We start from the raw sequence: 26,335 nt of genomic DNA, 5'->3' as shown, positions 1-26,335 counted from the left end.
GAATAACACAAATTAGACTTGAGAAATAAATCACGCGACTTGCCAACTCAAAAGCCACCAAGTAAATGCCTTAAAATGGTAGCGCATAATAAACACCGTGATTTTAAGAAGAGGAAATTAATCGCACGTCTTGCCGATTCGAGTACCACCATGTAACTGTCAAGGAATGGTAGCGCACAATGAACATCATGAATCAAGCACGAGAAAATGAATCGCACGTCTTGCCGATTCGAATGCCACCATGTAACTGTCAAAGAATGGTAGCGCACAATGAATATCAAGGGTTAAAGTACAAGAGAACGAATCGCGCTTCTTGACGATTCGAATGCCACCATGTAACTGCCAAGGAATGGTAGCGCACAATGAATAACATGAATTAAGCACGAGGAAAGAATCCTGCGTCTTGCCGATTCGAATGCCACCATGTAATTGTCAAGGAATGGTAGCGTACAATGAATAACATGAATTAAGCACGAGGAAAGAATTGCGCATCTTGCCGATTCGAATGCTACCTTTGTAAATGCCATAAAGTGGTAGCGCACAATGAATATCAAGAGTTAACACACAAGAAAACGAATTGCGCGTCTTGCCGATTCGAATGTCAGCATGCAAATGCCACAAAACTACCAAGCGCACATTCACACGCACAAGAGTATTCTAGATTATCATGCAAAGATTAGGCCCAAGAACTCAAGAGTTTTCGATAACTGGGTCGGGGGCCCAGCCCGACTTCCGTCTTACCGCCCTGATCTAGGATCACCGATGAAAGTGAAAAAAGGGCAAGGCCTGGAGGATCAAAGTAGGCCGCCGGAACAGGAGCTCAGGAAGTTGCTGCTGCTCTGCACTGGCCCTCTGAATAGTGAGCACTGGAGCTGGGCTGGCTCCCTTTTTAGCCCAGCCCACCAACCACACCCAGGCATGCTGCAGGGAAAGCTTCTAGAAGGCCCTGGAAAGGGATCACACCCTGACACTGTCTGAAAGCCTGCAGCAGTACATTACATGAGAACAGTATTTATGTGCATGCTGAACATAAGTCCTCAGGATTAAACTCTGCAATGCAAAAGGTTAAACAACATCATATCCGCACAATGCATAAATTATGTTAGCTTGAAATTATTTGGTTTTTGCATTCTAGTTGCCCGTAGAGCTCGCACTGCCCTGATGTTGACACAACGACAGCCTCTTTCCAGTTGCTCCACCATCCTTTGCTAATTTTTCAACCTTAGAAGTTGTTCCTCCATGGAAGTTGAAACTTGTTCCCAATGATATTGCAATAACTACAAACTTTGCTGAGCATTCCAATATACCCGACTTTGCTGCTATTTCCTATGAACACAATTGTTTTACTGACTTCTGAACAGCAAAGTTTTTGCCTTGGAATGTGGCTGGCCTCTGTAGTAAATTAGCCGACACCGACTGGGGGGCATTGGATGATAATTTTAACATCTGCATGTTCCAGGAAATGTGGGCTATTCACAGCTCGTATAGACAGGGGTTTTGTTCCTTTGAGAAAAAAGCTAAACCGTCCCCTGCTGGTAGAGCAGCAGGGGGCCTCACCACTTGGGTAAGAATGACGGAGGTGGATGGAATAAAATAATTATATGTAAACTCCCCCGACATCTTGGCTATAGTTATACAGCCAAAACCTGGCCCTCCGGACCTATGCATAAATATTTACAATAGATCGGATCCTTCTTACCAGCTGTCCCCCACTATTGCACTTTTGAATTCCATTGTATTGGATTACTAATTATTGCACCACATTATCATAGCCGGGGACTTCAATGTGCCAATCGAGCCTAATCTTGTTTTTTCTGAGGCTACGCAGATTGAAGATTCCATATGGAATATTCCTTCCTACTCTTCCCAGATAAATCCCCCTAAAACTAGCAATAGGGCGCTACAGATAATAGATCTTATGATACGGTATTGTCTTTGCCCTGGTAATGGGCGTTTTCCTGCAGATAACCCTGCTAGACCAACTTTCTTTAGGGGGACATACAGTAGCACCTTGGATTTCGTCCTCTTTGACTTGAGGGCTTGGCACCATATAAAAGATGTGAGAGTGGGAAATCAGTACACTAGTGACCATGCTCCTCTTCTAGTAGCATATCATAGACAGTTCTTCTTAGGTGCTGCGCCTACCCCTGACTTTGCATCCACTAAAGTTCTGAAGGTCTCCAGCAGCAAGCGCGTGGTGAGATGGGAATCCTTCCAGAACTCAAACTACGGGGCCAATTATGTGCTTTAGTCTCTAGCAACCAGCTCTTTGTCGACCAATCTTTACTTACTCTGACTGAGGTCATGATCTTGCATTTGGACCTTTTTTCTACCCTGAAAACTCTATTTTTTTAAATCTGTCAGGGAAATAGTTCATTCATCATCTCATCCTAATAATAAGTGGTTCGACAAGAGATGTAGAAAGGCTAAGAACTTCTTAATAGAAGCATAAAGAACTAAAGACAGAGATGAAATAGCTAATGCCAGACAAAATAACGCTTCCATATGTAAGTCTTGCAAAAATTACTGGGAAGAGGCCTTATGGAGAGAATTGGCCCAGGCCGCCAGACTCTCAGGCTCTAAACACTTCTGGTATCTGGCGGCCCAAAAGGACCGAGACCAGGCATCAAAGCCAGAGTGTTATATTCTCTCTGAAGTCTGGCTTATCCACTTCAGGGATTTGTCTGGCTCTCCATCTGATTGCGAACTTGCGACCCATAGGGAAATACCATATTTAGATTTGTCCTCTGCTACCCTGACACCCTTTTTGTTAAAGGAATCAGAGCTTGCCATTATAGCCCAAAAACCAGGGAAGGCACCAGGGCCAGATGGCATTCCCTCCGACATGTATAAATCAGATCTGAACAAATGGGGCCTGTATGTGAACAGGGTCTCAAATGCCGTTTTGGCAAGCAGATCTTATCCCAGGTCATGGAAGGAAGCAACCATCGTGCCCATACATTAAAAAAGGGTAGAGGGGAATTCCAGGGAATTATAGACCTATCAGCCTCCTAGACAACTTGCAAAAAAATGTTTGCCATCAGTTACTAAGCAGGCTAAAAAAAATGGATAGAAGATAACCAAGTGCTTAGCCATCTTCAGGTGGGGTTTAGAGACAAAGTAAGCACAATAGATCAGGCATTTTGCTTTCTTTCCATTAAATGGAAAACAGTTGACGTGGACTCAGGCCGGCTTTTTGTGGCATTTGTAGATTTGAAATCTGCCTTTGACCTTGTTCCGCGCCAAAAGCTATGGGAAGTTATGAGCAAAGTGGAGGTCCCTGGTCCCATGATAAACATAATCAGAGATCTTTATACGGGCAATCACGCCAGAATCCGTTGTGGCCCGAAAGGTGAATTAACATCGGAGATTCACACACATCGTGGTGTGAGGCAGGGATGCATGTTGGCACCCACACTCTTCCTCTTATTTATAAGTGCTTGTATTCCTTATCTCGTGGAATGTTCCAATGACACTCATAGACTGGGAGGGCAAAAGATCCCATGGCTGTTATTTTCAGATGACACCTTGTTAATATCACAAACGGCCATTGGCCTCTCCAATCTGCTCATGATGTTTGTGGCATTTTGTAAAGACCATGGCCTAGAAATTAATTCAACCAAAAATAAGTATATGATATTTGGGGACTCAAGGTATAAAATGAGGAGACATATTTGTTTGGAGGGTGTTACACTGGAAAGAGTGGGTACTTTTGACTACCTAGGGTTAAAATTGGAAGATTCCCACAAATGGCATGCCCATCTGCAGAAATCATCGATATGCCTGAAACAAAGGGCAGGTGGCATCGTGAGATTTGCAGCTAGGTCCCCCAATTTTGCCATCACCCCCGCCATAGAAATATACAAATCTCAAGCAAGGGGCTTATATGGAGCTTAATTATGGGGCCATTGCAATTTGGAGGCCTTAGAAAAAGTGGAAAGCTCCTTCTTAAAGATGTTGCTAAGGGTTCCCACTAGCACTCCGACCCTGCCAATCCGAATGGATTTAAATCTCTTCTCTATTATCCATATTGCCACCCAAAGGCCACTTCTGTATTGGATTCGGATCTGGTTATCAGATTCCCTTATTCCTTACAGAATTGGGTTGAGCAACTTGGCGAGCACCAACTCTACTATCAAAATCAAGTGGTGTAGCAATGTGGAGCGGACTTTTTCCACCCCCGGGGTGGGGAACTATTGGACAGACCCTCTTTCCATCCCGAAAAATGTCACTCAGATCTTGAAGGATGCTTACTGGCTAAATGTCCAAACATCGCACCTAGATGAAGCGTCCCCCTCTACCATGAGCGGCACTTTCTTCCATTGTAAATGCCATTATGAATTTGAGCACTACATGGACACAATACTTTCTCCACTCGCACGTGCTTTGTATATTAGATTTAGAATAGGATCCCTCCCGTTGTGTACGTTAACCTATAAATGTTCCAATTCAGTTAAAAAGTCCAAGTTATGCCCAATGGATTGCGGGAAAGAAGAATCCACCATGCATGTTCTTTTCCAATGCCTCGCATATTCTACCCAGAGAGCTCGCTGGATTATCCCTCTATACAAAGCTATGGGCTTTAGGAACTGTTTACCAGCTTTGAGGATACTTAAATCGGACCCATCTGTGCCACTGGCATGTCCTTTGGCGAACTTCTTCGAATCCATTTGTCATTTTCAACTCGGAATTTTAAATGGCAAATTTCAGTTTTAGATATTGTGAGTGGGCAATGCAATTTTATAATTTGTCTGATATAATGTGTGATTAATAATATATTTCAGACAATGTATCATTGTATAGTAATTATCGCAAGTTCCTGAAGATATTTGTATATTTATTTAAATTAACTTGCACCCTGTTTTGTTTAAAAAAATGTTATTGTATTGTAATGCTTTATTTCTGACGGATACACCTACCTGTGGATTCCTCACCGAAAGAATTCTCCCCTCGCGCCAGCCTCGACGAAAATTTCTTCTAGCTCTGCACATCGACGATGATGTCACAATCGCCCGACTCCACGCGACGCCGTGTGAAGTCATCCAGGCAATAAGAAGCCCTCGTCGACGTGCAGACGTCAGTTCCCTTTTTTTCCGTGCCTCCGAGTAACGGTTTTTTCTTCAAGGCTCACAGGGAGCTACAGTTTCGAACGGCTGTTACAATGTCGCAGCCAAGGAAATCCAGCTTTAAACCATGTAACCAGTGCGGGGGTCGGATGTCTGTTACCGATCCCCATGAGAATTGCCTCTGGTGCCTTAGCTCCGACCATGAGGTCGAGTCATGCGGCTCTTGCCAGCGCATGAACCCTAAGGCACTCAAAGAGAGGGAGGCAAAATTGTTCTTGGCCCGGTCCAAGAAAAAGAAGGAGAGGCGTCAACGGAGGGAGTCCTCTTTAAGATCTTCGAGATCTCATCATCACCATGGTGACTCTCAGCGGCGTCAGGGTTCTCGGTGCCGATCGAGCAAGGGACGGTCCAGATCGAGATCGGCTTCTCCGTCAGCTCGGCGCCGTCTGACGTGGGAGATTAGCCCGACCATTACCCCTCCACCTCCTACGGCACCGACGTCACCCGGGTCGGTCTTCGAGGTCGAGCCTCCCCTGAGGCCAGAGGGTTCTCCTAGCCAGGAGTTACCTGGCCCCTCTTCGGCGTCTATGCCGGCACCGGTGCAGCAACAATACCCGGCTTTCCCAACTCCGGGAACGGATCCTGCGGCGTTCTTGAATGCCATGTTTAACATTTTTACTTCCATGACGCTGAGTGGAAGTCAAGCAGGTCCGTCTGGCCCTTTGGCTTTAATTTGGGCGTTCCGGTATCTAACAAATCTACGCCTTTCACTCCATTTTTGCCTGCTGCACCTGAAGCTGCGCCGATGCCCTTGACGTCACTGAGGAGACCTGCTACACCTGCTACGGCGCAGTTGGATTCGCCTCAGATCCAATCCACAGTCAAGGTTCCTGTGGAGCCGGAGGGTCCGGCATCGGATGGATCCGAGGTTCGGCGCCAACGGAGATCTTCGGCGTCGGCCGATGCCTTATCGACGCCGGGTCTGGAGTCAAGGCTTCGATCCAGACGTCTGGCTCTGCGACTGTTGGAGGAGGAAGAATATTCAAGGCAGCACCTGGAAGAGGGTGAGGTTTTGGAGCCTTCTGGTGACTTCCAGGGTCTTGATACAGCGAGTGGCATAGATACCTCCCCGGAGTGGGATCTAGCTTCCCCTGGAGAGTTCACCGAGGAAGCAGCATCTTTCCACGCTGTTATTCGGAAGGCTGCGGACTTTTTAGACCTTCCCCTTCCAGCTGCGGAAGTTAAGAGAAATCTATTGACGGAGGTTTTGCACCCAACTTCTGTATCTGCAGAACCTCTCTTACCCTTTAATGAGGCACTACTGGATCCTATTAAGGACATCTGGAGGAAACCTGTGTCTACCGCTGCTGTCAATAGGGCGGTGGCTCGTCGCTATCGGGCGGCACCAGGTGATCCTGTGTTTCTCTCCAAACACCCAACTCCGGAGAGTTTAGTGGTTCAGGCCTCTTGTTCATCCAGATCCTCTCCTGGCTCGTTTCCCGGAACACCTGTGGACAGGGAATCGAAGAAGATGGACCATACTGCTAAAAAGGCCTTTTCTTCTTGTAGCATGGCCTTAAAGTCTTCCAACGCGACCTGCATATTGGGACGTTACATACATGCCATTATGGAGGAAGCGAAAGACCACCCGAACTTGTCCCAGGAAATGTTGCAACTGCTGGCGGACGCCCAGGGGGCAGCCACTCAGGTGATCCAGTCGGGATTGGACACTTCAGACTCAGTGGCTAGAGCTATGGGCACGACCATAGTTTCTAGGCGGCAATCTTGGCTACGTTCATCTGGCTTCTCGTCTGACGTGCAGGCGACTCTTCTCGATCTACCCTTTGATGGCGAGAAGCTCTTTGGAACAAAGGCGGATTCTGCTCTGGAACGTTTTAAGGAGAGCAGAGCTACTGCAAGATCACTGGGGCTTCAGTCATCTGCCTCATCCTCCTTTAGAGGTTACAGGAGGTTTAGGGGATTTGGACGTGGCTCCTCCTTTCGTGGCAGATTTCAAGGACCACAACAAACTGCATCCACCCTGCCATACAGATCTTTCAGGGGCAGGGGCAGAGTCCGAACAAGAGGAGCCACCCAGCAGCACTCTGCCTCTTCCTCGGGAGGGGTGCAGCAAGGAAAGCAGCTGTAGTCCTCCTCCACTCCCTGTCCACTTGTCTCTGGTAGGGGGGAGACTTGCCCATTTTCTTCCGATGTGGGAGGTTATAACATCGGACTCCTGGGTCATCGACATTGTGAAGAAGGGGTACGCTCTTCCCTTTCGGGAATTCCCTCCTCCCTTCCCTCCCCGCCCATCCTTCTTTTCGGAAGAACATCTTCTCCTATTACAACAGGAAGTATTCTCCCTTTTGGCAAAAGGCACAATAGAGTTGGTTCCCGAGCAGGAGAGGGGTCAGGGCTGTTATTCAAGATACTTCCTGATCCCCAAAAAGGATGGTCGGTTGAGACCGATTTTGGACTTGAGGGTTTTGAATTGGTTCCTCAAACAGGAAAAGTTCAAAATGCTGACCCTTTCACAGGTTCTTTTGGCGTTGAACGAAGGAGACTGGATGGTGTCGGTCGATTTGCAGGACGCATATTTTCATATTCCGATCCTCAAATCGCACAGGAAGTATCTCCGGTTTGTAGTGGGATCGCAACATTATCAGTTTGCGGTCCTTCCGTTTGGTCTTACTTCAGCACCTCGAGTCTTCACAAAGGTGATGGCTGTGGTAGCAGCAGAGCTCAGAAGAAAGGGGATAGCGGTGTTTCCCTATCTGGACGATTGGTTGATCAAAGCCAAGACTCCGGAGCTCGTGCGGCGACATCTCCAATCGACAACTCAGTTGTTGTTCGATCTGGGTTTTTCAGTCAATGTACCCAAATCTCACCTGGAGCCCTCTCAACGCCTCCTGTTCATAGGGGCAGTATTGGATACGACATTGAATCAAGCCTTTCCTCCGCCCCAGCGGGTCCAGGACATTCAGGCGTTGGTTCCAATGTTTCGAAATGGAGCAGTAGTTCCAGTCCTCAAGGTCCTTCGTCTGCTCGCTTCTTGCATTCTGTTGGTCACTCATGCACGCTCGCACATGAGGGCTCTTCAGTGGTGCGTCCGCAGGCAGTGGTTTCAGCACAAAGGGGATCTCAGGGAGTCGATAAAGATCTCCAGAAACGCTGCAGTGGATCTTCAATGGTGGGCAGCGGTCGACAACCTGTTACAAGGAAGGCCGTTCTTGCTGCCGCCACCAGTGGCCACAGTAGTAAAGGATGCTTCCACTCTAGGGTGGGGAGCTCATCTGGGGGACCTGGCGGTCAAAGGCCTTTGGTCTCCGGTAGAACAGAGATTTCACATCAATCTGTTGGAATTGCGGGCAGTACGTCTGGCTCTCAAGGCCTTCCTCCCTTCCATTTGCGGTCAGTCAGTCCAGATTCTAACGGACAACACTACCACGATGTGGTATATAAACAAACAGGGAGGTGTGGGGTCGTATCTTCTCTGCAGAGAAGCTCTTCGACTCCGGTCCTGGCTTCAGGACCGCAGGATTTGCTTGGTAGCACATCATTTGGCTGGAGTCCTCAACGTGCGTGCGGCTGTTCTCAGTCGATGCAGCTCGGTCGACCACGAGTGGCGACTTCATCCAGATTTGGTTCTGTATATCTTCCTGATGTGGGAATATCCACAAATAGATCTGTTTGCAACTCAAGAGAATGCGCAGTGCCCGCTGTTTTGCAGCCTCCAGTATCCGGTGCAAGGAGCTTTGGGGGATGCGTTTCAGATGTCCTGGCAGGGTCAGTTGCTTTACGAGTTTCCCCCCATACCCTTGATTCCTCGAGTTCTGAGGAAGATCCGCCAAGACCGAGCCCAAGTCATCTTAATAGATCCAGATTGGTCAAGAAGGGTGTGGTATTCAGACCTTCTCCAACTCTCTTGGTGCCTGCCGCTCCGTCTCCCTTGCGGGGTGGACCTCCTCTCGCAGTCGCAGGGGCAGATTCTACACCCCCACCTCCAGAGCCTGCACCTTCATGCCTGGAGATTGAACGGGGCAATCGGAGTTCCTTTTCTCTCCCACCAGAAGTGGTGGATGTTAATTTATCGGCCAGGCGACACTCCACCAAATCAATCTATGCTAGTCGTTGGGCTAAATTTGCATGCTGGTGTGGAGAGAACAGAATCGATCCCTTAAAAGCTGGTTTATCTGACATTTTGTCATTTGCTCTTTGTCTGGCACAGAAGGGTTGTGCGTTTGCCACAGTCAAAGGTTATTTATCTGCGCTATCCGCTTTTCTGTGCCTTCCTGATCAGCCATCCTTCTTTAAATCTCCTATTGTTTTAAGGTTTCTAAAGGGACTCACTAACAAATTTCCACCAATACCATTCGTTATGCCTCAGTGGGACCTTAATTTAGTTTTAGCGTTTCTAATGGGGTCCCCTTTTGAACCAATGCATTCTTGCTCTTTACGGTTGCTAGTTTTCAAGACTGTTTTCCTGGTGGCCATAACATCTGCCCAGTAGGGTTAGTGAGCTTCAGGCTCTTAGTGTAGAACCCCCATATCTTTCTTTCTTTAAGGACAAAGTGGTGTTAAGGACCAAGGCGGCTTTCCTACCGAAGGTTGTTACTCCCTTTCACCTGGGGCAGTCGATTACTCTCTCTTCCTTTTACCCTCCACCTCACCCATCCAAGGAGGAAGAGAGGCTCCACCGGCTGGATCCACAGAGAGCGCTGAGCTTCTACGTCGCCAGGACGAGAGAGTTCAGACAAGATGATCAGCTCTTCATTGGATACGTGGGGTAGAGCGGTCCACAAGAGAACGCTATCCAGGTGGGTCATTCTATGTATTAAGATTTGTTATTCTTTGGTGAAGAAAGAACCACCTGTAGGGCTTTGTGCCCATTCCACCAGGGCTAAAGCAGCTTCATCGGCTTTGGCTAGAGGTGTTCCTGTGGCTGACATCTGCAGGGTAGCGACCTGGGCGTCCATCCATACTTTTGTCAAACATTACTGTTTGGATTCTGAGGTTAGGAGGGATGGCCATTTTGCTCGCTCGGTGCTGCAGGATTTCTTGGTTTGACCATTCGGGCACCCACCTCCGGAGGTGGTACTGCTTTGGGACTCTATTCTTTTGGTGAGGAATCCACAGTAGGTGTATCCATCAGAAGAATAAGTTACTTACCTTCGGTAACGCTTTTTCTGGTGGATAGAGTAACTACCTGTGGATTCCTCACGGTCCCACCCACCTCCCCGTTGCCTGACTGGTCAAATCGAGAAATCCTTGGGTGAGCATCCTTGGTCTTGTATATATGTATATAACTGATTCATGTATAAAGTGGTGATATCTGTATTTACATTTCCTTTGCAAATTAAGATAGTTCAGAGAAGGCATGTTTGGACTTGACATATATATATATATATTTCTCTCTTGTATTGAGCATTCATTACTGTTATTTATGATATGTTATTATAATAAATGTTCTATTTTCATTCATTCAAGATGAATATATACTCTTTAGGGTCAACCTGTTCGCCTCTATGGCACGTAAAAAATGGTGATAACGGACATCAGCACGTCGACGAGGGCTTCTTATTGCCTGGATGACATCATACGGCGTTGCGTGGAGTCGGGCAATTGTGACGTCATCGTAAACGTGCAGAGCTAGAAGAAATTTCCGTCGAGGCTGGCGCGAGGGGAGAATTCTTTCCGTGAGGAATCCACAGGTAGTTACTGTATCCACCAGAAAAAGCGTTACCGAAGGTAACTAACTTATTCTTTAAAGCTAATGATTTTGGGGGTCATTACAACATTGGCGGTAAAAGGCGCTTACCGCCGTGCAGAAGATCGCCAATAAACCGCCACGGCAGCGGAATTCCACCACAGCTATTATGACCCACAAAACGGAATCCTCTGAAATTCAGACACCCACACAAGTCCGCCACACCAAAGGTCAGTGATAAACTGGCGAAAAAAAACCTCCACCATCACGCCAACAGAAACAGGCCCATGCTATCACGACCCACGGATGCACGCGGCGGTCTTTCAACCGCGGTATTCCATTGGCGGTACACACCGCTGCGCTCAAAATACACACACATCTCCAAAACACTGCCACATTGGACAATTAAAATTTACACACCTCTGATACACATACAAACAACACTCCCACACACCCAACACAATATAAAACACTCACCCACAAACCCCTACGACCAAAAACTGAAGACGAAGGCGACAGACAGAGATTACAGCAATAGACAACCCCACCACACAGAGGCACACAACACCATCACCCATACAGCATCCACGCTCAAAACACCCCACACCACCACACATTACCACACTCATCAATACATACACCACGCCACACATCACCTACACCACCCCATGTCACGCCAAAGACACCCCAGGTTTTCGAAGGAGGAGCTCAGGGTCATGGTGGAGGAAATCCTACGGGTAGAGCCACAGCTATTTGGAGCACAGGTGCAGCACACCTCCATAGCCAGGAAGATGGAGCTATGGCGAAGAATCGTCGACAGGGTCAACGCTGTGGGACAGCAGCCAATAAATCGGGAAGACATCAGGAAGAGGTGGAACGACCTATGAGGGAAGGTGCGTTCAGTGGTCTCCAGGCACAACATTGCGATTTAGCGGACTGGCGGCAGACCCCCACCTCCTCCGCCACAACTAACAAAATGGGAGGAGCAGGTCTTGACCATCATGCATCCAGAGGGCCTCGGAGGAGTCGGTGGAGGAATGGACACTGGTAAGTCAAATCTTAACTATCATATCCCCCACCCTACCTGCATGCTATCACACCCCCTCCCCTATCACTCCAACTCCTCACTAATGTACTAATAACACAAACCACACATCCCAACACCAAGCCCTGCATGACACAACTAAGCATGGACACCCAGCACTAAAGCATGCTTACTGCACATACCCATTACAACCCCCAACCATCATCATACAAGCCCCCACACAGGAATGCTTGCACTGGGGTACACCACACCCACCCATTGCACACCATGACACACACACATGCAATAATCTTGCTCTTATGTCCCTGCAGGACCACTACGTAACGTCACCACAAAGGAGGGTCCAGACATCTCCACTCCACCCACAGAAGAGGCCCACAGTGACGACAGCAGCTCTGGCCAACTGGATCCAGATGACCAGCCCGGACCATCGTGGGCCTCGTGACAGTCGGTTCCCCTTGCACAGGCACAGCCCAACACTGACCTTCCACCCTCTGGTAACACCAGCACAGCACCCACCCAGCGGGCCCATACCTCCGTACCCAGGACACGTCAATCAGCGGTGTGTCCACCACTACAGGGAACCCAGGGTAACCCACCACCCCAACAATAACAGGGACCTGGGGGCAGTGGTAGTGGGCACACGGTCCAGGGGACAGAGGCACAGGAACACAGGGGACCTGGGAGAGCTGCTGTGCGACAGGGGGTGGACAGGCCAAGGGAACCCACCCTCCACAAGGCCCTCTCCTCCATCATGGGAGCATACTACCACTCCCAGGAGACGATGGCTACGGTACTGGCCAAGTTTCAGGAGATACAGCGCCTGCAGGACGAACAGTATTTGGGGTTCAGGGAGGAGCTCAGAACCATCAGCTCCGCCCTGGGCACCATCGTAGGGGTGCTGAAGGACATACAAAAGACCATGAGGGACACCGTGGCACTCCAAGGGGCCCCTGATACCAGCATGGACGATGAACTGCCCACCAACTCCGCCGGCGCTAGTGGACAGGACGCCCCGCCACAGGACCACCACACCAGCACCCCACCCCCTGCAGACGGACAACCACCCCGCAAGTGGTCCCTGAGATCCAGGAACAGGACAGAGCAAGATGGCAAGACCCCCACCAGGAAATGAGACCACCCTGATTGTCCTCCCACTGTCTCACTTTGTTACCCTGTCCAGATTGGAACTGCCCCAGCTCCACTTCCTATGCCCATATGGCCAGTGCACCTGTGTGACTAATAGACTGGACTCTGCCATGGACATTCCTCCCCCATCACCCATCACCATTTTGCCACCCCCTCCAATAATTAGCACTTCAATAAACACCCTTGAACCACAAAACAATCTGGAGTCAGTCTGTGATTTTGAAAATGTGCATTAGCAATGACAGTGACAAAATGCGTTTTCAAATGTAATGCCAACATACCTATGTCACACATCACAAGTCCATGAAGGATGCAAGCAGATGACACGCTGGTAACCACACCTGTGAAACCGTAATGGAAATGTACAACTCATTTACCAAATACTGCTTCTAATTGACAGACAGGATAGAGGTAGAAGTGTGAAAGTGAATGTAATAGTAAAAACATTGTTCTCACCTGTGTGTCACTGGAAATATTGCTGTATGACTGACTCCCTGTTGTCTGTCTTCTTCCTCAGCTTCCTCCTCATCACTGTCCACAGGCTCCGCAGCTGCCACAACACCGTCATCTGGACCATCCTCCTGCAGAAAAGGCACCTGGCGTCGCAAAGCAAGATTGTGAAGCATCGAGCAGGCGATGATGATCTGGCACACCTTCCTTGGTGAGTAGAATAGGGAACCACCTCTCATATGGAGGCACCTGAACCTGGCCTTCAGGAGGCCGAAGGTGCGTTCGATCACCCTCCTAGTCTGCCTATGGGCCTCATTGTAGCATTCCTCTGCCGTGGTCCTGGGATTCCTCACTGGGGTCAATAGCCATGACAGGTTGGGGTAACCAGAGTCCCCTAATAGCCACACCCAGTGCCTCTGGAGTTGACCCATCACATACGGGATGCTGCTATTCCGCAGGATGTAGGCGTCATGCACAGAGCCAGGGAACATAGCATTTACCTGGGAGATGTACTGGTCTGCCAAACATACCATCTGTACATTCATCGAATGATAACTCTTCCGGTTCCTGTACACCTGTTCACTCCTGCGTGGGGGGACCAGAGCTACATGGGTGCCATCAATAGCACCTATGATGTTGGGGATATGTCCCAGGGCATAGAAGTCACCTTTGACTGTAGCCAAATCCTCCACCCGAGGTTAAACGATGTAGCTCCTTACGTGTTTCAGCAGGGCAAACAACACTCTGGACAACACGTTGGATAACATAGGCTGGGACATCCCTGATGCCATGGCCACAGTTGTTTGGAATGATCCACTTGCAAGGAAATGGAGCACTGATAGCACCTGCACTTCACGGGGTATTCCTATGGGATGGCGGATTGGTGAGATCAGGTCTGGCTCGAACTGGGTACACAGTTCCTGGATTGTGGCACGGTCAAACCTGTAGGTGATGATCAAATGTCGCTCCTCCACTGTTAACAGGTCCACCAGCGGCCGGTACACCGGAGGATTCCGCCATCTCCTCAAATGTCCCAGCTGACGGTGCCTAGGAAGGACAACAGCGACCACAAAGTCAACAAATTCCCAGGTATGTACCCACAGCTACACAGAACACGACACCAAATACAAAACTCTTCCTGTATGTGTGTTGAGTGTAGGCCTAGGTATGCGTGACGCAGTAGTAAATGAAGCCATGTGGGCCCCTGAAATGGTGGCTGCCTGACCTCTAAAGTGGGACAATGGGATGTGAGGTATCTGCGCTGGCGTTGTACACCGTCGCGGTAGGCGGTCGTAGACCGCAGCGCAATGCTACATTGGTTAACATTGGACCCTATGGGTCCCAGGAGCCAATGATGAAGTGCGCCGGCGGTGATGATACGCACCGCAGCGGACGTCACCGCCGCGGACATGACCGCCATTTTCTATCTGTTGAATCACTCGATACCTGATCTTCGACAGGAGAGGACCTACAGTGCAAATGCTGCTGTGACCTTGGTCTGGAAGAGACAATGGCTGCTGCGCCTGTGGAAAGGGCCCCTGCCTTCACTGCTCAGGAGTTGGAGAAGCTAGTCGACGGGGTCCTCCCCCAGTACACGCTACTCTACGGTCCTCCAAACCAACAGGTAAGCACACAGGGAGCACGTTGTATGGGTTATGCTGGGTGGAGAGGGCTGGATGTCAGTAGGAAGGAGGCAGAGTCCAGCGACCATGAAGGACTGTGAATGTATGTGCCACATGGCAAGGGTAGGGATGGGGGCCACTCACTTCGACGGTGCAGTTGGTAATGACTTCTCTTCTTCCCCTATACATGTCATGAAGGTCAGTGCCCACCAGAAGAAGGACATTTGGCGTCCCATCGCCAATGACGTCCGGACCCTGGGGGTCCACCAGAGACGGGGCACCCACTGCCGTAAAAGATGGGAGGACATTCGCCGCTGGAGCAAGAAGACGGCGGAGGCTCAGCTGGGGATGGCCTCCCAACGTGGGAGGGGTGCCCGTCGCACCATGACCCCCCTGATGTTCGGGATCCTGGCGGTGGCCTATCCGGAGTTGGATGGGCGCTTGAGGGCATCACAGCAGACACAAGGGGGTGAGTACACTCTCATTCTGTGGACTTTGCGTGCAGTGGAGGGGTCTGGGTGGGGGAGGAGGGCTGTGGCTTTCCCTAGACCAGGGCGAGTTACGTAGGCTAGGCCCCTTCGTAAGGCATGGCCCTGTGGCCCTCCACCCCACCTCTGTAGAGTGCCAAGTACAGGTATACATGCCCCTGTGTCATCTATGTGGACAGATGACACACATAGCCATGTAGGCCAGAACCCAGGAAATGCATCTGTAGAGGCCAAGAGCACGGCGTAGTGCAGGGGGCTGCTGTGTCTGTATTGTCCGCCAACAATAGCGGTAAGCCATGCACTCAACCTGTCTTTCTTCTGTCGCCCCCCCCCCCCCTTTTTGTGCTCTCCCTTTTCTTTTGTGCATCAGCATCATCAGGCGGAGGTACAGTGGCACCGGAGCACGAGGGAGCTGCATTCCACATGGCCATGGAGGGCCACACCACAGACTCTGAATACACCAGTGGGACGGAGGGGAGCTTCACGTCAGTCACCGGATCAGCAAACAGCGACACAGACTTGTCCGCCGATGGGAGCTCCCTTGTGGTGGCGGCACCATCTGTGCCCCCCACTTCTACAGGTACAGCCGCCACCCCCCCTACCAGCACCGCCCTCCCAGCATCCCCTCAGCCTTCGCTCCGTGCCCGCTCTCCCAGGAGGGTAGGCATCACCTTCGCCCCAGCCACCTCAGCCCCTGCCCCAGTCACCCCTGCTGCCCTCAGTGAGGAGGCCATTGACCTCCTCAGGTCACTCACTGTTGGGCAGTCTACCATTGTGAATGCCATCCAGGGTGTAGAAAGGGAGTTGCAACACAGTAATGCATTCCTGGAGGGCATTCATTCTGGTCAGGCTGCCCATCATCGAACCCTCCAATCTCTGGCCTCAGCACTGATGGCAGCCATTGTCCCTGTGTCTAGCCTCCCCCCTCCAACTTCCTCCACCCAGACCCAGTCCCCTGTACCCCATCCTATCGCAAGCACACCATCAGACAAGCATGCACACACCTCAACACACAAAAGTAGCTCGGGCAAACATAAGCACCACACAACCCACAGGCACTCACACAAGCATCACCCACACACAGACACAGCAACATCCACTGCCTCCACTGTGTCCCCCTCCTAGTCGTCTCCCTCCTCCCTCCCAGTGTCGTCTACACACTCACCTACATGCACTACATCTACAGGCACTAGGACTCGCACCAGAACACCCAGCACCAAACCCTGCTCACCTGCACTCACCACCCCCACTACCATTTACACGTCCCCTGTGTCCACTCCCAGTGTGTCTGGGACGCCCCCTCCCAAAGTACACAAACGCGGGCACCCACACACCCAACATCCATCCACCTCACGACAGCCTCCAGTACCTGCACCCAAATCACCTAAAGTTACACCTCCTACAACCACCTCCTCTTCCTCCACTCCCAGACCCCCTCCAGCTACCCATCCCAGTGTTCGTCAGAAACTCTTCCTCAGCAACGTTGACCTCTTTCCCACCACCCCCACCCCTCCAATTCATTGGTTCCGTAGTAGCACCTCAGCCAAAAAAAGTCCGGTACCAGTGGTGCGTGTTAAAGGTGTGTGGAGTGCACCGGCCACCAGGGCAGCCAGTGTGACACGGAGCCAAAGCACTGCCAGTCCACCCCCTGTAAAGCACCTTAAGTTGGAAAGTGGCCGACAGGAGAGGGTGAAGACTTCTGCCGGCAAAAAAGGCTCACAAGGGTCCCGGGGGGAGTGCCGAGTCAGCTGTGACTCCTCCCAAGGTGGTGAAGCGGCAGAAGAAGTCTCCAAAGTCTGGTAAGTGCAGCACGGCGGAGAAGGGCGCCATCCTCCCCGCCGGCCAGGACGCCACCGCCAGCACTGTCGTCACTGGTCCGGAGACCACCGCCAGAGTCAGTGCCCTGGAGGGCTGCACTGTCGTCACTGGTCCGGAGTCCACCGCCAGAGTCAGTGCCCTGGAGGGCAGCAGTATTGTCACTGGTCAGGAGACCACCGCCAGTCAGTGCCCTGGAGGGCAGCAGTATCGTCACTGGTCCGGAGACCACCGCCAGAGTCAGTGCCCTGGAGGGCAGCAGTATCGTCACTGGTCCGGAGACCACCGCCAGCGTCAGTGACCTGGAGGGCCCCGGCAGCCACAGCCCCGCTGGGCACTGAGGGACCGTAATGCCACACACCGCTGCACAGGTCAAAGACAGCAAAGGCAAGCACCGCTGAACAGGGCAAAGACCGCCATGGTGAAGACCGCTGAACAGGGCAAAGCACAGCTGAACAGGGCAAAGACCGCCATGGCAAAGCACTGCTGAACAGGCCAAAGACCGCCATGGCAAAGCACAGCTGAACAGGTCAGAGACAGCAAAGGCAAGCACCGTTGAACAGGGCAAAGACCGCCATGGCAAAGCACCGCTGAACAGGTCAGAGACAGCAAAGACAAGCACCGCTGAACAGGGCAAAGACCGCCATGGCAAAGGCAAGCACCGCTGAACAGGGCAAAGACCACCATGGTGAAGACCGCTGAACAGGGCAAAGCACTGCTGAACAGGGCAAAGACCGCCATGACAAACACCGCTGAACAGGTCAGAGACAGCAAAGGCAAGCACCGCTGAACAGGTCAGAGACAGCAAAGGCAAGCACCGCTGAACAGGGCAAAGACAGCCATGGCAAAGCGCTGCTGAACAGGTCAGAGACAGCAAAGGCAAGCACCACTGAACAGGGCAAAGACTGCCATGGCAAAGCACCGCTGAACAGGCCAAAGACCGCCATAACAAAGCACCGCTGAACAGGTCAGAGACAGCAAAGGCAAGCACCACTGAACAGGGCAAAGACCGCCATGGTGAAGACCGCTGAACAGGTCAGAGACAGCAAAGGCAAGCACCGCTGAACAGGGCAAAGACCGCCATGGCAAAGCACTGCTGAACAGGTCAGAGACAGCAAAGGCAAGCACTGCTGAACAGGGCAAAGACCGCCATGGTGAAGACCGCTGAACAGGGCAAAGCACCGCTGAACAGGGCAAAGACCGCCATGGCAAAGCATCGCTGAACAGGTCAGAGACAGCAAAGGCAAGCACCGCTGAACAGGGCAAAGACCGCCATGGCAAAGCACCGCTGAACAGGTCAGAGACAGCAAAGGCAAGCACCGCTGAACAGGGCAAAGACCGCCATGGCAAAGCACCGCTGAACAGGTCAGAGACAGCAAAGGCAAGCACCGCTGAACAGGGCAAAGACAGCCATGGCAAAGCACCACTGAACAGGCCAAAGACCGCCATGGCAAAGCACCGCTGAACAGGTCAGAGACAGCAAAGGCAAGCACCGCTGAACAGGGCAAAGACCGCCAAATCAAGCATCGTTAGCCCATGTGCAGCTGGGCCAGTGACGGAACTGGGACCGTCACGGGGAGCGTGATGCACTCTGGGCACCATTCCCCCTCCAGAACCAGTGGAGACCTGCATCCACTCTGTCTGCCCTTCACAGGATGAAGCACTCTGGGCACCAGTCCCCCTCCAGAACTAGTGGAGACCTGCATCCACTTGAGAGCCTGTGGCTTTGCACTCCCCAGGATGGTACAGTGGGCAAACCACCCACTGGAGAGACTTGAGAGACTGTGGCTTTGCACTCCCCAGGATAAAGCAGTGGACAAACCACCCACTGGAGAGACTTGAGAGACTGTGGCTTTGCACTCCCCAGGATGGTACAGTGGGCAAACCACCCACTGTAGAGACTTGAGAGACTGTGGCTTTGCACTCCCCAGGATACATCAATGGGCATGGAGCCCAGTCGTGGATCTGGCGTGGTGCTGTAATCCGGCTGAGGTGCCCCCCCCCCTTCCATTCCCCCTGAGGTGCCTGTTGTATTTCTATCTGATGCCCCTGCAGTGTTCTCTCCGTTTGTGGACAGGTATCTAGTGTGGGACTCGCCCATGCATTTTGGGCCCATTGGTCCACGGACATTGATATGTGCATACCTGCTGGACTACTCGTGATGTATGATTTTCAAATGTTTATATATATATCTGTATATAGTTGGTTACTGTATTTTGATACATTACAATGTTTGAACTGATTTCCTTTTGTCTTTGCATTCTTCCGGGGGGGTTGTGGGTTGTTACTGTGCTGTTTGGAAATGCATTGGTGTGTGTGTTATAGTGGGTGAGGTTCGGGTTGGGGGTGGGGGTGTTGCGTGTGTGTCCCCCTGACTTTTGCCTCCCCCCTCCCCTATGTCATAGGTGCAGTACTCATCGTTGTCTTCGGCTCCTACGTTGCTGGTGATCGTAGAGGAGCAGGAAGACAAGTGCAGGGAGTATTTGTAGTTCGGGCTCCATGTTGGCCTCCTTCCTCGTGGAGTGTGTTAAGGGGAGCGTTTTCCCATTGCAAAAGCTGTTTCCGCCGTGTTTTTATCCACGGTGAATCCACCCCGGAAAAGGTGGCGGATTGGCGGGTTGTGATACTGTGGGCAGTACATTGTCTCCTGCCTGTCTGTTGGCGGTGACCGCCGTGCTGCTTGTCTGTACCGCCGTGGCGGTCGGAGTGTTAAAGTGGCTGTTTATGTTGGCGGTTTCCACCACGGTCATAATTCCCTTTTTTTGTCCGCCGGCCTGTTTGCGGTATTACCGCAGCTTTAACACCGTCCGCCAGGGTTGTAATGACCACCTTTATGTTTTATTCTTTTCTAAACATTTTGCACTGTGCTTTTATGATATATTTTTACCGAAATAAAGCGGATTTGATTTTTGGACAGAGCCCATCCTGCCATTCCCGCTGTGTTTCAGTCAGTTTTGTTTTCTTTATGTAGCTGTTTAGCCCAACCCCATGTTGATGTAGGATCAGAGAAAAAATATATTTGGCTTCAAGTGACTGAGTTTTGTCAGAAATTGAAGGAATATTGGAGGCCCACTTGCAAGTTTACTGGTATGGTACGGCTAAAATATAATCTGGGAATACCAATAGGTTTTGACTTTCGATCGTTACAGTGAAGCAGTTGACCTACTAATGGTTATAGCACTGAGCCAGGAGGTGGCCTGTGACCAGGCACACTGAGTGCTCATTCTAGGGAGGAGGGGGGGACAGTTGATGAAACAGAACCAAACTCTTGACCCATTTTTCTAGGAAGTAAATCATATCCTATCCCTCTGTGCCCTTTGGCAAGCCAACCACATTTGTGTTATTTTGTCAGACATGGCCCTTGGCGTCTTTGCTTCCAGACAGTAGATGCAATCCGTAAAATCTTCCACTTGTTGTTTTAAGTGACTGATTTTTCATTGCAGAAACTGCAAAATTTGTTTGGATTCGACCACTCTTTTTGCATGTTTTTGCTGATCATCACATAGAAGCCTAACATATTGGCACCACATCAATCTTTGTCTCAAGTGAAGAACAGGACTTTTCAATCGCATATAAAATAGGATCAAGTTTATCAGGTAATTCCACCTGTAGTGATGTCCATATTGTCATCCTGCTGCATCACAAGAAACAGTTGTTGGCAGTTGAGAAGGTGTCTTGGCAGATCTGCGTCTGCCCATCATCTGTGTGCCTTGCAATTTGTGACCTCGTCAGCAGTCAGGCACATTTACCATTTCAATGGGCCTTTTTGTTGCAGTTGTGAAACGTTGTGGATGATGTGTGTAAATGCAAAGATTGATAGCCTTGTGTACAGGCCTGATTATTTAGATGTTCACATTGTGAAATAAGTCATACAAGTCTGTTCAGCATGAGCAGCCCAGCCTGCTCCACAAGAACCAGTCAAATGGAGAATCATTCAAAAGTTGAGAGACTGTGCCATTTCATATTAGTTCTTCAGATTTGTTGTAGGGCAGATACACAGGAGTGAAAAGGAAATTAACTGGCAGGGCATTATCCAACTTGTTTGTAGTAGCAGAGACACAGTATCCCCAAATGACTCGTAAAAAAGTAGCAGGTAGGGTGTTGAGGGGCTGCTTATGTTAGGGCCTTACTAATTGCACATTCCTTTGTTGGGCCACAATATGTATCAGGCTCTAGATGGAGAAGTGCTAGCTCAGTTACATAGAGCATCGCATCACACCAACATAATTATCAATTCAAGCAATGTGCAGTATCAGGTAATAGAGTTGGGTAATGTGTTCTTTCATTGTTCTAGATGTCGTAACACACATAGCACCACTAAACCAAAAGGAAGTGCCACAATCGGCATCATCACATGCATTACCAACAAGTGAGGGCATGATGACAAGTGCGGGTATACCTTTCAGCAGTTCTATTGGCTGCTCAATCTCCAACTCAGATCAGTTTAGGCCTGCAAGGGAGGGGGCTGGGGGAGCTGTCAGGGCAAGCACATCAGCTGACAACCAAGTAGAGATCTATCTGTGCAGTGAAACAGGTCAGCGGCCATAGTGCCCGGCAAGACGCAGTGGTTAAATTCACCCTCTGGAGCGGAAAGCTATGGATTCCTCAAGTTGCAGCAGCACATCCTGGTTCGTGTTCCCGTAAAGCAGCACCCACTTAAGTTATTTTAGGCTTCCACTGCCCGTGGCCTTTAGGCGAAGCCTGCACTACCCGATCCAATCGGGGCTAACCCCGAAGGCTGCAGCAGTAGTTGGCAGTCTCTTTGGGTGACTGACACCAATGGGGGCACATAGCCACCACTTTGTAGGGCAGGTGTTGGCAGCAGAACAGTTACAAGCCCGAGGACAAGGCGTTTCCACTTCACTGGGCGTCTCTGAACCAGACACCGGGGAAATCTACTTATATGAGGTCCACACCCAAGGTGCATCGGTGGCACAGATTACAATTTGTAATTCAGTAGTGCCAGGTCCTGATTTTTAGGGCCGGGATAGATGCCTGTCTGTTCCTGACTTGGGAAGCAGGGAGAGGAAAAAGGATGGCGGGCTGCAACAGGTGAAATGCGGGAAGAAGGGCCTCTGAACCCAGAGCCTCACTGACTTGCCCCGGCCATCTTTGGCATCCTGGCCACACCCCAATGTCGACCATCACAATATCGAATTATGCTAACATCGTCAAAAAATATTTTTAAACAAAATATTGTTGCCCTATACTTAAAGAAGAAATACACACATATATTTCTAACAAAAATATCACCATAAAAATGTATAAAATACCATACTATCAAACACAAAAATGTAGAAATAAAATTATCGTCATGCTAATTAATACATAGAAAATAGCTAAAATATTGAAAACAACACTATCGATTACAACGTGGTTTAAATACATTTTAAAAATTAAAATGTAATTTCCATTAATAATTAACTTCAAAAGCCCAAAAATGAACAAAATAATGTGACATATTTTACTTAATTGTCTTGTAATGGCGTACACGCGGTGTACATGTAGTCCCAACACAGCGCACATGCAGTCCAGTGGTGACTCATCCAAGGTTCCTCCACAATGTAAATATGTTCTCGAGATTACTACACCGAAGAATGCTGGAGTCTCAGGTGGCTAAGAGGAAGATTTTAGAAGCTTGTTGAGAAGTTTCCAGTTCTCTTACATTCTATCTTTAGAGAGTCAAGTGACACAACCAATAGAAAAGAAAGATTCCCAAATGGACTCCACGTGACTTCAGCAATGTTAAGGATGCAGTGTTTGAATTTTGGGCCCTAACCATGTACCCTCGCAAACATGATCGTGCCTATTATGCTGTCAAATGTTCCTTGACTTCTGTCTCATTGTTCATGCTCTGATACATGTTAAGCAAAATTATGAACTTCAGCGATGTCATCTAGTTGCAGAATGTGCCCAGCTGTCCACTGATGTCCTTCTGGTTGGACTCTGAGACCAACGACTCACAGTGGTGTCCTGTTTTGTTTGGTTTGTTTTCCATTGTTAGGCTTTTTGACTTTTCAGTGTTTTTTTTGGAAGGAATATAGGGTACTCGGGGCAATGCAGCCCTTTTTCCTAGACGGATTTTCCTGCACTTACCTATGCCAACCCCTTCACATGCATGATGGTGTACGTGCCCTTGCTCCACTTACAGACCCAAGGTCTTTCTCGTTTCACACAACTGCAGGCCTAGAGCCCACAACATTACATGCGGAATGTGGAAGATCGTGGGCAGTGGTTCAGACTCTAGAATGTAACTCCTGGCGCACATAATCTCACAACATTACATAGAACTCACAGAAGGTAGAGTGCAAAATTTGGGGATCTGGCAGGAGAAACAAAGTAGGAGTGGAGACAAATCTCTGTATTCAGGCAGTGTACTTATGACTCTGGTGCGGCTGTAGGAAATAATTGAAACTCTCGCCAGTATGCAAATATGCCATCACATTGTCCTTAGTGTCCCCACCAGAAGCTTCAGATAATTCAATGGAAGAGGATCTAATGGAGTTGTTGGGGACTTTACCCTAGATTGGTACTGTCTTTTTATTTAGAAAGGCATACAGGCTTCCTTCCCTAATACAGACAAAAGGTAGAATCTGAATTGTGGTGATAAAAAATGTATATATTAGAAACAAGAAAGTGATGATGGGTAGCCGTTACCTTTTGTTTTTCTCTGATCAGAACCGGGCATAAAAAGAGAAAGGAAAGGTTGTAGGCAAGGCCAAAATGAAGTCAGTGTCTTTATTCAGTTATGCTGTTTTGAACTTTTTTTGGGGGTGTGTGGACCTTATTTGGGGTTGCTGAATTCGGGAGACCTGCTTTGTCAGGGCGATGGCAAATGAACTGACTAGATCGATGAGGGTATCCATTATGAGAAAGTGTTGCATTTTATTTCTTCTGTTTCTCTGTGCTTCCCCTTCCCCTACCTTGTTGCTCCTTTTGGAGTTGCAGTGGTCCTTTCAGTGATGATTCTAAGTTAATTATCTATTTTGAATTGTCACTCTTGTTCGAATTCAAGATAATCTATATGCAGTTCACTGGAGGTTATTGTGTTACTTTGTGAGTAATGTACTGTTGTGCAATGCATTAACCCCTTAGCTGCTGGGCCTTTTCCCCCCCCAGTGCTGAGCCCTTTTTTGGCTATTTGGGGTAGTTCGCGCTTAGGGCTTCATAACTTTTTGTCCACATAAGCTAACCATGCCAAATTTGCGTCCTTTTTTTCCAACATCCTAGGGATTCTAATGGTACCCAGAGTTTGTGGTTTCCCCTGGAGGAGACCAAGAAAATAGCCAAAATACAGTGAAAATTTAGTTTTTTCCAAAAAAATTGGAAAAAAGGGCTGCCGAAGAAGGCTTGTGGTTTTTTCCCTGAAAATGACATCAACAAAGGGTTTCTGGTGCTGAAATCACTAGCTTCCCACCTTTCAGAAACGGGCAGACTTGAATCAGAAAACCACATTTTTCAACACAAATTTGGCATTTTACTGGGACATACCCCATTTTTACTATATTTGGTGCTTTCAGCCTCCTTCCAGTTAGTGACAGGAATGGGTGTGAAACCAATGCTGGATCCCGGAATGCTAAACATTTTCTGAAAACTAGACAAAATTCTGAATTCAGCAAGGGGTCATTTGTGTAGATCCTACAAGGTTTTCCTACAGAAAATAACAGCTGAAATAACAGCTGAAATAAAAAAATATTGAAATTGAGCTGAAAACAACAGCCATTTTTCTTTATGTTTTACTCTGTAACTTTTTCCTGCGATGTCAGATTTCTGAAAGCAATATACCGTTTTGTCTGCTGGACTCTTCTGGTTGCGGGGATATAAAGGGCTTGTAGGTTCATCAAGAACCCTAGGTACCCAGAGCCAATAAATGAGCTGCACCCTGCAGTTGGTTTTCATTCTATACTGGGTATACAGCAATTGATTTGTTGAAATATGAAGAGTGAAAAAGAGGTATCAAGAAAACCTTTGCATTTCCAAAATGGGATCAAGATAAGGTTTTGAGGAGCAGTGGTTATTTGCACATCGCTGAATTCCGAGGTGCCCATACTAGCATGTGAATTGCAGGGCATTTCTCAAATAGACGTCTTTTTTACACACTCTTATATTTGGAAGGAAAAAACGTAGAGAAAGATAAGGGGCAATAACACTTGTTTTACTATTCTATGTTCCCCCAAGTCTCCCGATAAAAATGATACCTCACTTGTGTGGGTAGGCCTAGTGCCCGCGACAGGAAATGCCCCAAAACACAACATGGACACATCCTATTTTTTTTATAGAAAACAGAGCTGTTTTTTTCAAAGTGCCTACCTGTAGATTTTGGCCTCTAGCTCAGCCGGCACCTAGGGAAACCTACCAAACCTGTGCATTTCTGAAAACTAGAGACCTAGGGGAATCCAAGGAGGGGTGACTTGTGGGGCTCGGACCAGGTTCTGTTACCCAGAATCCTTTGCAAACCTCATAATTTGGCTAAAAAAAACAAGTTTTCCTCACATTTCGGTGACAGAAAGTTCAGTAATCTGAGAGGAGCCACAAATTTCCTTCCACCCAGCGTTCCCCCAAGTCTCCCGATAAAAATGATACCTCACTTGTGTGGGTAGGCCTAGCGCTCGCGACAGGAAACGCCCCAAAGCGCAACGTGGACACATACAAATTTTTTGAAGAAAACAGAGGTGTTTTTTGCAAAGTGCCTACCTGTAGATTTTGGCCTCTAGCTCAGCCGGCACCTAGGGAAACCTAACAAACCTGTGCATTTCTGAAAACTAGAGACCTAGGGGATTCCAAGGAGGGGTGACTTGCGGGGCTCGGACCAGGTTCTGTTACCCAGAATCCTTTGCAAACCTCACAAAGTGGCTAAAAAAACAAGTTTTCCTCACATTTCGGTGACAGAAAGTTCTGGAATCTGAGAGGAGCCACAAATTTCCTTCCACCCAGCGTTCCCCCAAGTCTCCCGATAAAAATGATACCTCACTTGTGTGGGTAGGCCTAGCGCC

Source organism: Pleurodeles waltl, chromosome 2_2, assembly GCF_031143425.1.
Source record: "Pleurodeles waltl isolate 20211129_DDA chromosome 2_2, aPleWal1.hap1.20221129, whole genome shotgun sequence".
NCBI classification, from domain to species: domain Eukaryota; kingdom Metazoa; phylum Chordata; class Amphibia; order Caudata; family Salamandridae; genus Pleurodeles; species Pleurodeles waltl.
The sequence above is the reverse complement of the archived record's forward strand: the minus strand, read 5'-3'. Positions refer to the sequence as shown.